We start from the raw sequence: 12,859 nt of genomic DNA, 5'->3' as shown, positions 1-12,859 counted from the left end.
GTAAGTTGTTGCCCATCTTCGAACTGAGACTAAGTTTGGACAAAATATGACGAAAGCCAATATGACCAAATCAGTTGATTAGTTCGAGAGTTATAGTGCTATCCAGCGACTACATATGGTGCTATGGGGTTTTTGGGGTTTCGGCAGCTGGTCCTAAACTGAACTTTTCCGAAATTTTGTGTGGGAGGTACCCGAAGGAGTGGACCGATTGAGTCCTTATTGGAACCTCATCTAAGTCTGGCAGAAAATTCACGATGTGCAAAGTATGGACCATGTCGGTTACTTCCTTCAAGAGTTATCGCGCGCACGAAATTTCCGAACATTTTCGAACTTTTGTGGGGGAGGTACCGGAAGGAGTGAAACGATATAACCCATCTTCGAACTTAAACTAAGTTTGGACAAAATATTACGAAAGCCAAATTTTGGACCCAATCGGCTCAGCCGTTCGAGAGTTATCGTGCGCACCAGCCAGCCAGACAGACAGACGGACATTGCTAAATCGACTCTAAATTGTCTGAAACACATTTCGTCCAAACATACTTGGGGTCTAAAACCATTATTTCGATGAGGCGCATTTTGCCCGTATGAAAGTTTATATACCCTCGTTAGCATAAATGCTGAGGGTATAATACATAAATAAATTAATTAATTAATAATAAAGTAAAAACATCAATAAACGGGCTGAAGTATAATAGGGCCGCAGGAGCTAATGATTAGCCAGACACGGTGATATGTTATACGCATCAGCTAATAAGCACCATCTCGCAAAAGGAAACCTTTTCCGATGGTTGGAACGTCTGCATTTTATGTCCGATCCACAAGAAATGTGATAATAATGTATGCTCAAATTGTAGGGACATAAGTTTGATCCTTATTGCCTATAAGATATGTCCACGACTAAAGCCTATGGCCAACGAAATAATTGAGCAATATCAAAGCGGCTTTAGATCTGGCAAATCCACCATTGACCTGATATAAACTTTGCAGTAAATGCGGTCCTAGACCCAAGAGATGCAAATCGACAATTACCATATTTTTGTTGATTGCAAAGCAGCCTTCGACAGCCCTATACGTTCAAAGGTATCCCAAGCCGAGGCTTTCTAAGAAGAAATTCACTGACACCAGACCATTACTTAAGGGGTTTTGGACACTTATTGAGCACGAAAAATTAAAGTTTTCATGAATTTTTTACAAGATTTCGTTTTCATCTGATAGATCACAACTTGAGCTACTTTCGGATTTTTTTTTTTTTTTTTGAAAAATATTGCACAGTGTTCTGACAACTGGCCGCCTACGAAACACTGCGGTGCCCACTGTAGCTCGAAAACGAATAAACCGATCAACAGATGATTTTGTGGGATCATTAAGAACCATGGTAGAACAATATAAGGTAGCAGCAATACCGAGCTGACTGAACTGGGCTGTAATGTTATTGTCAAATTTCGTACGACATTTTGTATATTTATTTCTATTTTCGTTGTATGTATATTAGGGAAAAACTATTTCCCATAAAGACTTATTCATGTCGATGACATGTAACCTCCTCCAAGTCCGAGCACACTATAACACCGCTTACAGAGGCGGTACAACATTTGTTAATATGTGAGCTATTTTGTTAATTTTGAAAAAAATAAAGCCCTAATAAACATGTGTTTTTGATTTCAAAACAAAAATATTGAAGCAACTTCTCCTTTGTCAATGCTACTACTACTTTCTGAATACAAAAAAAAACATTGTTCCACAACATCCCATACGGGACAAGGGAGACTTCTCTCATATCAATGAGTTCACCCCGATTCATATTAGCTCAATGATATGGGACCTACTGTTTATCGCCGAGTCCGAACGGCGTGTCTTAAGACACCACTTGTAGAGAAGTTTTTCAAGGCTGAAATACTCAGGAAATGTCGCCAACATTACTGAGGGGTATTTTTTGCCACCGTTGAAAAATGTTTGATGTTGCCTGGCAGGGGAATCGAACCACTGACCTTCAGCGTGCAAGGCGGGCGTGCATACCATTGCACCACGGTGGCAATTATGCTTTTATTGGAATTTTCATTCATGTTATTCAAAATATTCAATCAAATGTGAAAAATATTAGTATTTTTAAATTCCAATAATTTATAGATATTTTCTTGTTTCGTTTACAAATACCGGTGACACTAACGTTACAAACAAATACAAATTTCTATGTGGTTGTTGTTGAGTTGTATTTGTTGTAGTATTTACTTTACATTATTTGTTCTACCATGATTAAGAACCTAATAATTTTGTACTTAAGCGAAACGGATTTAGAAATTTCAATTAATAACAAAATTGTGAACTGTCAGAGTCAAAACTTCGATTTCAACTAAAAAATTTGATAGTTTTTTTCGCCATAAATCCATCAAAAAATTAAAAAAAAATCTCTCGCTTAAGTACAAGCTTTTTATATATGGGGATTTCACTCAGAAATCGGACACTTTTTCAAGATGAGGTTTTTGATTTCCTTTATTTTTTGCTGTGGCGATGCTGCTGATTAACAAAATATTTTAGTATATTTTCAAATTTTTTTTTGACTAACGGTTCCAGAGATATCGCGCCTGGAAAAAGTCAAATTCTGTAAAAACTACATGCAAAGAAATACTCATAACTTCTTTAATATTGGTCCAAATGGGACCGACCATCTTTTTTTTTTTTGATTTGTTTGTTTTTTTATCAGCTATCGAAAGAAATATTTAAAAGAAAAATGCACAGTGGGCTTCAATGCAATTTTCGGGATTTATGCACACATGATTGCACCCTTCGATTTTTTCAAAAAAAATTTATGTTAAACTACGATCAATTACAAAAATTGTAAGCCCTATGTGGTAATGGGACAGGGACGATTACTATTTTTCTGAATTTTTTAAAATTTGCCAATACAATTTTTCCTTTATACCTTTGTCCAAAATTTATTATTTTGTTAAAAAAAATTAAAAATTTCATTTATAAATATTTGTTTTGATTTTATATTTATGAATTTATCTCAAACATCTTAAAAACTGCGTCATTTTTCGATTTTGAAAATGCATCAGGGAAAATTCCATTAAAGTCCACTGTGGATTTTTTTTCTATTTTTTATGATAAATATATAATATATAATGATAAATATGTACTCTTAGCTTCAAAAATACAGGAAATACAAATTTTGGATAAAGGTATTAAGGAAAAATTGTATTGACAAATTTTAAAAAATTCAGAAAAAATAGTAATCGTCCGAATCCCATTACCACGTATGGCTTAACATTTTTGTAATTGAACGTAGTTTAACATACATTTTTTTTGAAAAAATCGAAGGGTGCAATCATGTTTAAAAATTGATTTTAAATATTAAATCCCGAAAATTGCATTGAAGCCCACTGTGCATTTTTCTTTTAAATATTTCCTTCGATAGCTGATAAAAAAACAAACAAATCAAAAAAAAGATGGTCCCATTTGGACCAATATTAAAGAAGTTATACGCATTTATTTGAACATAGTTCTTTAAAAATGCGATAATTTCAATAGGCGATATCTCTGTACCTTTGGTCAAAAAATAATTTTAAAATATACTAAAATGTTCTGTTGGCTAGGAGCATAAATTGAACCAAAAACAATTGAAATCAAAAATTACTTTTCTCCGAACTGTCCGATTTCACTCGGAATTCCCCATATATAATAATCCCAAAAACATATGGAAATCATGAAAATCATATGAAAATCACCGGTTTTCGAGCTACAGTGGGCACCGCGTTCCAAAATGTCATTTTGAGAAAACCGCATTTCAAACTTCGATGTTACATACAAATCACAATGAATTTTCGACTCGATTTTTTGCAACATATTCTATTCTACCTGTACTTTAAAACGAGCCAATAAAAATATTTTCTATTTTGTAAAATTTGTAAGTGGTCATAACCCCTTAACCTCTCCGATATTTTAGCGTCAAAAGAATCTTCAAGCCAGGAGACAATGCTTCGTGTGATCTTCTCAACATTCTGCTAGAGTTGGGCAATCTCGTTCAATTGAACGATCCGGATCACTGTCCTCGTTCAAAGACGAATGAGTAACATCATAAAAATCAACGTGTGAAATTAAGTATACGCAGTTTTGTCAAAGAAATTACCGGTGTCCATTGAACGAGATAGTGATCCGGATCGTTCAATTGAACGAGATTGCCCAACTCTACATTCTGCTGCAAAAAAATCCTTACTAAACAATGAGTTTTTATAATTACTTTCTGGTTGTCTTAACTACTTACAAAACCCCCTACTAAACCATTATTTTAACAACGGCATATCGCACTGAATTACTAGTTATTCTATGACCACTAGAATAACCAGTTATTCTGTAGCCATTAGAAGTTAAAAAATAAGCTAAAAAAATTATATTTTTACAAATTGTTGGGGAGGAATTTGTTTTCAATTTCAACACATTTCATATTTTTATTTTATTTCGTTCTCTGCTCGCTTTGATCATACGATTTTTTGATTTGTAGTCGAACACACTACACAATCGGCCACGCGTACTAACATTAAGGGTTGTGTAAATGCCACCATTTGTTCTTTATTTTTTTTTTTTTTTTCAACAAAAAACTCGCGTGCCGTCGGTGAGCTTTGAACACACAATCCTAGGATTGTGGCACGCTCTATGCCACCGTGCTCATAACTTGATAATGAATAAAATATGTATTTATTTTTGTTTACATTACTTTGTAATGGGTTACATAATGACTAACGGATCCGAATTTTTGCTGGATATGTAAGTATGCTTAAAGGCTGAGGATATTATTAACAAAAAAAACTAACAATATAAAGTCTTATAATTAGCACAGAAATGTATTAAATAATCTTTCACCGCAGACAATAATCTTCTTTTGTAAACCCCGTAATCTCAAAGTCAAAAATTCCAATGTCAATATATCAATAACAATAATCATTTTTGTTCTAATATCTAGTTTCATTGTTACGGGATTTTATGGTCCTAACAAAAAAAACTCACAAACATTGCCGTAACAAACGTTAATTATTCACGAAAAAAAGAAACTGACAAAAAGAAACATTTCACAATATTCCAAAGTGTAAATGAACTTTTGTAGATCAAAGAAAACAAAAATTCTTATGTGTAGTCGGATCTGAATGCTCTGAAAAATGAGATCATGAAAAGCTATTGGCAATTCGTTTAAACGTGAATGGCGGTATGTCACGATTAACTTCTTTGGTTTGTTGTGATTAGGGATTTATTGGCAGCGCTTTATTATAATAATTTGTTCTTTTTACAAGAGAAAGGAAATATATAACAGGGTGGTTAAATATTTTCGAGTACCGTTTAGATTAAAGTAAAAAGTAAATTTAAGCTCACGAGAGACACTTACTTACTCTGCTTTAAATGAATGTGTAAAATTAAAGTTCTGAAAATTTAATGTTTTCAATCATTTCAAATATGAACATTTTGTGTTAAAGAAGTCCGCATTGCTTTAAATTTATAAATAATGCATGAATTTAAACTTATTCCATTTGCATTATTTTCCATGGCAATGCATGATTTTGAAAGTTTTTGTCACTTGATTTTGTGCCAACGATAAATAGCTGATAATTAGCTTACCGGAACAAAACTCAATCAGATGGCTTTGCGTTCATTGTAGAAAGTCAAAACTACATTTAATATTAATTCTGATGAACTCTCTAAGGGCTATTAATATTGGTTCATTCGTATTTAATTTCAATTTTCAATTTTTCTTTACCGTTAAAATAGTTCCAGCACCGATTGCATTTGAGTTTTTCAATGCAGTTAATTATAGCCTTCATAAATAAATGGGTGAATATTGTGAAATGACTGGTTTCGGGGGTCGAAAACGGCAAAGTGCGATAATGGCTTTAAATAAATATTTTTCGGCTGATACTATTTTATAAGACAATATTATGCATAAATCAGCAACGGGCCATGTGTATTTAAGGATTTTTTCAACCCACGGGAATGACATAGTCCCACGGAAATATTTATTTATATTTAAGGATTTTTTGAGCCCACGGGAATGACATACTCCCACGGAAATGATATTTAAATATTAAATTTTGTAAGATTCATTTGTCCTTATATAACTATAGCCTTGACTTTGAAATCGGTCTATTTGGATATAGCTCCCAAATACAATTTAACATATTCACAGTGGTGTAGGGTATCATATAGTCAGGACCGTTCGACATGATCCTTTCCTTATTGACTTTTTATTTTTCTTCTGCATTTCTACTTTTTTCTTTATTGTTCCATGTTGTATTTGATGGTTTGTTTAAAAATCTTATGATAACCCAGCAAAATGTTCGATGCCAAAGATGCCATTCAATCATTGGTGCAAGTGATCTAGCATGTCATCTTTTTAGCATCTTCATCGATGAATGTTATATGAGCGTGGACCCCAAAAGATGCTATTAATTTTTGGATCCAAAGCATGTCATTTACACCAATGCACGATGGGGCCGGTGACAGGTTTATGAGGCAAAAAAATTACAGGGGCAAGCTAGACCTTCAAATTTTCGTGCAGATGTTTTTAATCGCCCTAGAAAGTAATCTGCCAAATTTGGTTGATATCGGTTCATATATAGATATAGCTCTCATATATGTATATGTTCGCCCGATTTCGAGTAATTAAAGGACCAAACACGAAAATTCTGTCCAATTATGATGATATTTGGAATATGTGGCGGAATTCGGACTGGAAATAAGTTTGCTAAGTTATTTTGAAATCGGTTTAGATTTGGATATAACTCCCATATATATTTTCGACCGATTTGATGTATTTTGTGCAACAAACACGCAACTTCTGTCCAATCTCGATGAAATTTGAAACGTGTGACAGGCAGGATTCGGTCTAGAAATATGTTTGCCAAATTTTATTGAAATCGGTTTAGATTTGGATATAGCTCCCATATATACAATATAGCTCCTCACAAACACGAAAATTCTGTCCAATTTCGATGAAATTTAAAATGTGTGACGGAATTAGGTCTAGAAAAAAGTATGCCAAATTATATCTAAATCGGTTCAGATTTGGATATAGCTACCATATATATTTTCACCCGATTTTAGGTTTTTCGTGCTGCAATCACGCTATATATGTATGTCCAATTGTAATGAAATTTAAAGTGTCTGACGGAATTTGGTCTAGAAAACATTATTGAGACATCATATTGAAATCGGTTCAGATTTGGATATATCGCTCATAAATTTTTCTCTGTCGAAGTTAAATGTTTTCTCATTTTAGTTGGTTGATATCGAACTTCCTTGAGAACATAGTTTAAATATTTTTATTTTGACAAATTGGCCGAAACAGAGGCTGCATGAATCAAGAGCTTGGTATTGTTGCCGTGTTCATAGGAGACTTCCGAAGCAAGTTTTCTTTATTCACTATAATCCACATTAGGGCGCCCTCTCTTCTTTGTATCATTACCTTGTTCTGGCGTAAATACTGTGTCGCTAGCTAACCATAAGCCTTCAAATTGTAATACACGATATTTTGAACTCAAATGTTTTATCCATTTTTGGTTAAGGCGTGCACAAATGTTATAAACTTCTTTTTTAAACTCCGTCACGAAGTTGTCTTTGACACCTCGATTAAATTTCGCAGAAATCCAGTCTATAACGTGTTTAGGTTTTAGCGCAGACTGTGTAACAAAGCTGTTGCTTTTCTCATCAAATATTCCCTGAAGATGACTGTAGAACACAGTCGAAATATTGGAAAATAAAAATGAAGAAGATAATAAAACAAACAACTATTATTTTCAATTGACTTTAAGCCGAAATATCTCAACCAAAAAAAAAGTAATTAATTCTTTAATTACACTCTAAATATGCGGCTTTCTAGTCTTATGTGGCCAAGTCCATTGGAGATATCCGTCTATGTCTCCTGCCGTTTCTTTTAATGTGTTCACAATAGATGAATTTAATATCTGCGTTGCTGTGGTGACGTATTTTATTAGTATACGCCTGGGCTTTTTGTTTTATTTCGTCTTCGACTAATTTTATACGTAGATCTCTAAGCAGATCTGAGTTTCGTATATACCAAGGTGCTTTTACTATACCAAGAAGTATTCTGTTTTAAAGTTTCTGGATTTTGTTGATATCTTGACGATTTGCGCAACCCCACAGTGGACAGCCATATGTCCAAATTGGTTTTATGACATGATTGTATATGAGTAATTTGTTGGTTACATTTACATTTGATTTTGCAGTAAAAATAATGTTTAGTTCCTTTACTTTTAATTTAATTTCGTTGACATTTTTGTTAACGTGTTTTTTCCATTTAAGTTTCGTATCAAACATCATTCCGAGGTATTTTGCTGTATTGGCAAATGGGATTTTTAAACCATTTATATAAATGTGCTGTGGTTGAAGATTATTTTTGTTAGTTTAGAGCATATGCATTGACTTGCTTTAAGAGCATTCGCCATTTTTAAGTCCAATTAACTACTTCTAAGAGTGCTGTTTTGAGTTTAGTTTTGGCGATGGTTTCAGTTTTTCCACTAGCTAGTATAGCGGTATCATCCGCAAAAATGGCAATGGCATATCATTTGTATGTAAAATGTATAGGAGTGGCCCAAGTACGCTTCCCTGGGGTACCCCCGCTTTTATAGGTTTCAGAGAAGAGTATTCGTCTTCAATTTTAGCTCTAAAATATCGGTCCTTCAAGTATGATTTTAGCAATTCAAATATTTCAATTGGCAGGTACTTATGTAGCTTGAAAAGTAGGCCTTCGTGCCATACTTTGTCAAAAGCTTTGCTCACATCCAAGAAAACGGCGGAGCAAACTTCTTTATTTGCGATAGCGTTTTCAGCAAAATGGACGATTCTATGTACTTGTTCTATAGTAGAGTGCTTTTCCCGAAATCCGAATTTGATGTACAGGAATTAACTTTCTATTTTCGATTAGTTTTTTCAATCTACTAACTACTAGTTTCTCAAAAATGTTGATAATATTGGCAGTAAGGATATTGGCCATTTGGCTTTTTACCTGATTTTTCAATCATCAGTACTTCAGCTACTTTCCATTGAAGCGGGACATATCTAAGTCTAAAGCATGCATTGATAATGTACATCAGTTTCCGCATTGCCTTTTCTGTTAACTTTTTGATTAATTTTTGCTGTAATTAGGTCATAACGTGGTGATTTTTTTTTTTTTTTTTTTTTATAAATCATTCTTTATAAGTGTCTTCAATTCGCTGATTGTTACTGGCTGAATGGGAAGGAGGCTGAATATGTTTTCTTAATGATTTGCGAATAACTCTGCTTTATCGTGGTCAGATCTTACCCACTGACCCTTATCGTTTTTTATTGGAGGTATTTTTGGTTTTACCTGGTTCATGTTTTTTGTTGCCTTCCAGAGGCTGTAATTACTTTCTTTCGAAGTAGATAAGTTTCCAAGGTTACGATCCATATTCTTGTTTTCCACATCATTTATTAAAAGTTTGAGCTCAGCTGTTAATTGGTTTAGACGCCTCATGTTTTCTGGAGTTCTACTTTTTTGCCAAGTCTTCCTGGCTTTGCGTTTGGTAGATACCAAATCTCTAACAACCTTTGGATAATATTTGGTATGACAATGTTGATATTTATGTACTGGAGTGCTTTCCCATCATGCTTGCTGTATAGCCATGATAAATTGTTCCAGTTCACGATCTATTTCATGTGTATATTTCAAGGAGACATTTAAGTTAAGTTTTTGATCTAGTAACCATCTGAAGAAATGCCAGTTTGTGATATGTGATGTTAATCTATCTTGTGTAGGTTTCTCAATTATATTACAACTAACTGTCAGTATAACAGGAGAGTGGTCTGAGGGCAACCCAACCTAGTTTTCGATGTTTGTGTGTGATTCTGGAATGTTTTTAACGATAAAAATCAAATAAATCTGGTGATATTTCGATATTTGTTGGCCAATACGTAGGCTCATTTCCTGATATTACCATGCTTGCATTCCTTTTGATGACCTTATACAACTCATATCCCTTCGGATTAGTAAGTCTGGATCCCCATAGTTTATACTTTGCATTGAAGTCTCCTCCTAATACAAAGAAGTCCCCTAGGGCTGTTAGCATTTCTATGTATTCGTTTTCCTTTATCGTATGCCTTGGAGGAGAGTAAATTGCTCCTATTTTGAATGATTTGTTATTGTTCAATATCACGTTAACTGACATTCTGGGATATTCGTCATTACAATTCAAATGAAAAAAATGAAAAATTGAATGTATTACCGACTATTGTCATATCTCGGTTGTTTGAGCACCTACGCCAACCTACTCTTTTTCAATCATTTTAAAGGTGATGTTTTCTACCAGGCTTTGTTTTTGGAATACTCTTAATAGAAGAGGAGATTTTAGAATAAAAATAAAATCTTTACTTTTCACTCATTTCTCGTTGGAATCGATATTAATGACCGTTTATTTTTGCACACAACCAACATGTTTCATGTTTCGCCTTTGGTAGAGACTCTGCAGACATATCGACTGTCATCGGACTTTACTTCTTTTAAACGGTCATTAAGCTCGATTCCAACGAGAAATTAATAAAAATTATCTTCGCCCTAATAGGCAACATTTTCAAACAAATAAAATCTTTACTTTTTTCTCCAGTCCCACCTCTGAATATGCTCCGACCATTACCAAAACCAATAGGCTGCTTCTCCAAAATTTCGGTTTCGGCAAGTTTTGTTTTCAAAACATTGGAAATAATGCCAAAAACGAAAAATATAAAAAAGAATTGTCTGAAAATTGGCGGTACGAGCAATTTTTTCCACTTCCATTTTCCTTACGTGTCTCTCCAAAAACTAAGACTTGCCGCAAGTAAACTTGCCTAATGTAAATTGGGGTTTACTTTACACCTTATTTAACTAAACATTTCGGTTCCGTGCAAAAAATATCTTTTTTGGGGAAATAAAAAAAGTTAACCATTCATATTTTGTGCTTACCTTTTCGTTTAAATTACTCCAAGAGTAGAGAAAAAGCGAAGTGCTATTGTATTCTTCTTCTTGTTGTAGCTGATGATGGCAGCAGTAAAAATATCCGTAACGAAATCCAATCCCAATATCCAGCAAAAAAAACGTTTTTTTTTCGTTAAACGAACGAAGAATAATCCACAATTCACAAAATTCTTACAAAGGGGGTGGTGGGGGAGCTTATACCGCACACAAAAACTAAACTTACAATGAAATACGCGGCACACACACACAAATACACACTCACTTGAAAATACGCGGCCAGTTAACTGTGATGAGAGGTGAAATGAGAACAGCCGAGAGAGGTGCTGCTGTCAAACCACAAACAAAACACACACAATTTATGCAAATTTCAGCACGATTGATTGTTTTTTTAGAATAAGAAGAAGCGACACAATGATTTGTTTTGTTGTTGTTTTGTTGGGTGTCTTACTTTTTTTGGGGACACTCTCAATGGATGGTTGGATGTGGTAAGCCAAGCTAAATCAAAATAACGATTTGTGTGAATAACGGTTTTAAAAATTTGGCAACAACAAAGATTTCGTTTTTTCTTGTTATTGTTGTTCTTGAAAAGAATTAACACTTCGTTCGAAAATAAATGCCACCTTAATGATATTGGATGATTGATACAGGTTTACTCAAGTCGTGCTAAAGTCGTTGTTTGCTTGTTCTTTTTTTTGTTCGGTAATTCGCAACTGTTAGTTTGAAGTTTTCTATTTGTTTTTGCTTTTCTTTATTTATTTTTAGATTTTACTTCGAAACACTTTTTCACTCAAAATGATTCATTTCATTATTTGTATTGACTTAAATAATTTGTTTAATATTTATTAACAAGTTGTTGTTGATATATTCTGTGCTTGGAATCAAATGACTTTTAGAAAGCGGTTATCTTTTTTGTTGTTGTTAGGATTTGTATTTACTTTTCGCAAAAGAAGATATTCAATTCATATGTTTTATGTGTTAATCACTTAAAAAAATGCATTCATTTATAGGACACGCCGTTTACCGTTTACTCGTTTAACGAAATTCACTGATCGATTAATAAAACATGAATTAATTCAAAAAAAGAAAAAACAACGTTGTTTTTAACGATCATTCGAAATTTCATTGAATACAATTTATGCGCAACGTAGACGTTTAAACTCCTTAACTTGACGCTCACAACTAACTGATCTTTCTTTCCGAATAAACCGCATCAGAAGGCCTGCAATTTTGCACAAACTCACACATCCACAAATCGACAATAAGAAGAACGAACACTTTATCCATGCTCCCCATTTGAATATCCAAAAATGCAGAGAACCCCACTCTCTTGTAAGAAACACACCAAAAACGTGTTTTCTCACCGCAAACAGTAACACCTAAACATGAACAACAACAAATAAAACACATGCTCCACTTGACTTTTCCATATAAGACTGTACGAAAAGAGAGGCCGAGAGCTCCCCATCAGAAAAAAACAATACAGAGTACATTTTCTCCCCTCTCCACAAAATGTGTAAGATTCTCTTTTATATTTTGATTTTCTTAACAGAGACTTCAAATTTTATCCGTTACTTGAACGGCTTCTCCCACTCTCATATTGGTTGCAGGCTCCCATTCCCCCTGCAGTCGATCCATTGTTTCAACGATTCCAACAATGAACAATTTTACGTTATTTTTGTTGTTTGTTTTTATTTGTCTTTTGGATGCATCTATCAACCGCATTCGTTGTTGTTGCACGAATGCCCACTTTTTTATGGTCATTGATGTGGGAACAGTGTTTGGAATCTATTAAATAGTAAATGCCATATTTTATTGATTTGATTTGATAATAAATTCCTTAGAGGATGGAAGAAATCAAGCAACGGTCTTGGCCGGTATTAACATGAGAAA

At 33.8% G+C, this 12,859-nt stretch overlaps 1 protein-coding gene across 1 annotated transcript in view; it reads right to left on the bottom strand.

Annotated features, from left to right (window-relative positions):
• The window catches only part of LOC141389435 (uncharacterized), a 321,714-nt gene extending 309,501 nt beyond the window's left edge, over positions 1-12,213 (bottom strand). Inside the window, exon 1 of the mRNA XM_073960892.1 lies at positions 10,958-12,213. The gene's annotated coding sequence lies outside the window, so the exon portion shown is untranslated. The remainder of the gene's footprint in view (positions 1-10,957) is intronic.
• Between the last annotated feature and the right edge of the window lie 646 nt (positions 12,214-12,859).

The sequence above is a fragment of the Musca autumnalis genome, unplaced genomic scaffold (genome assembly GCF_047663935.1).
Source record: "Musca autumnalis isolate F117 unplaced genomic scaffold, ASM4766393v1 scaffold_1, whole genome shotgun sequence".
Taxonomy (NCBI): Eukaryota; Metazoa; Arthropoda; class Insecta; order Diptera; family Muscidae; genus Musca; species Musca autumnalis.
This window is presented reverse-complemented; position numbering and strand designations above follow the sequence as displayed.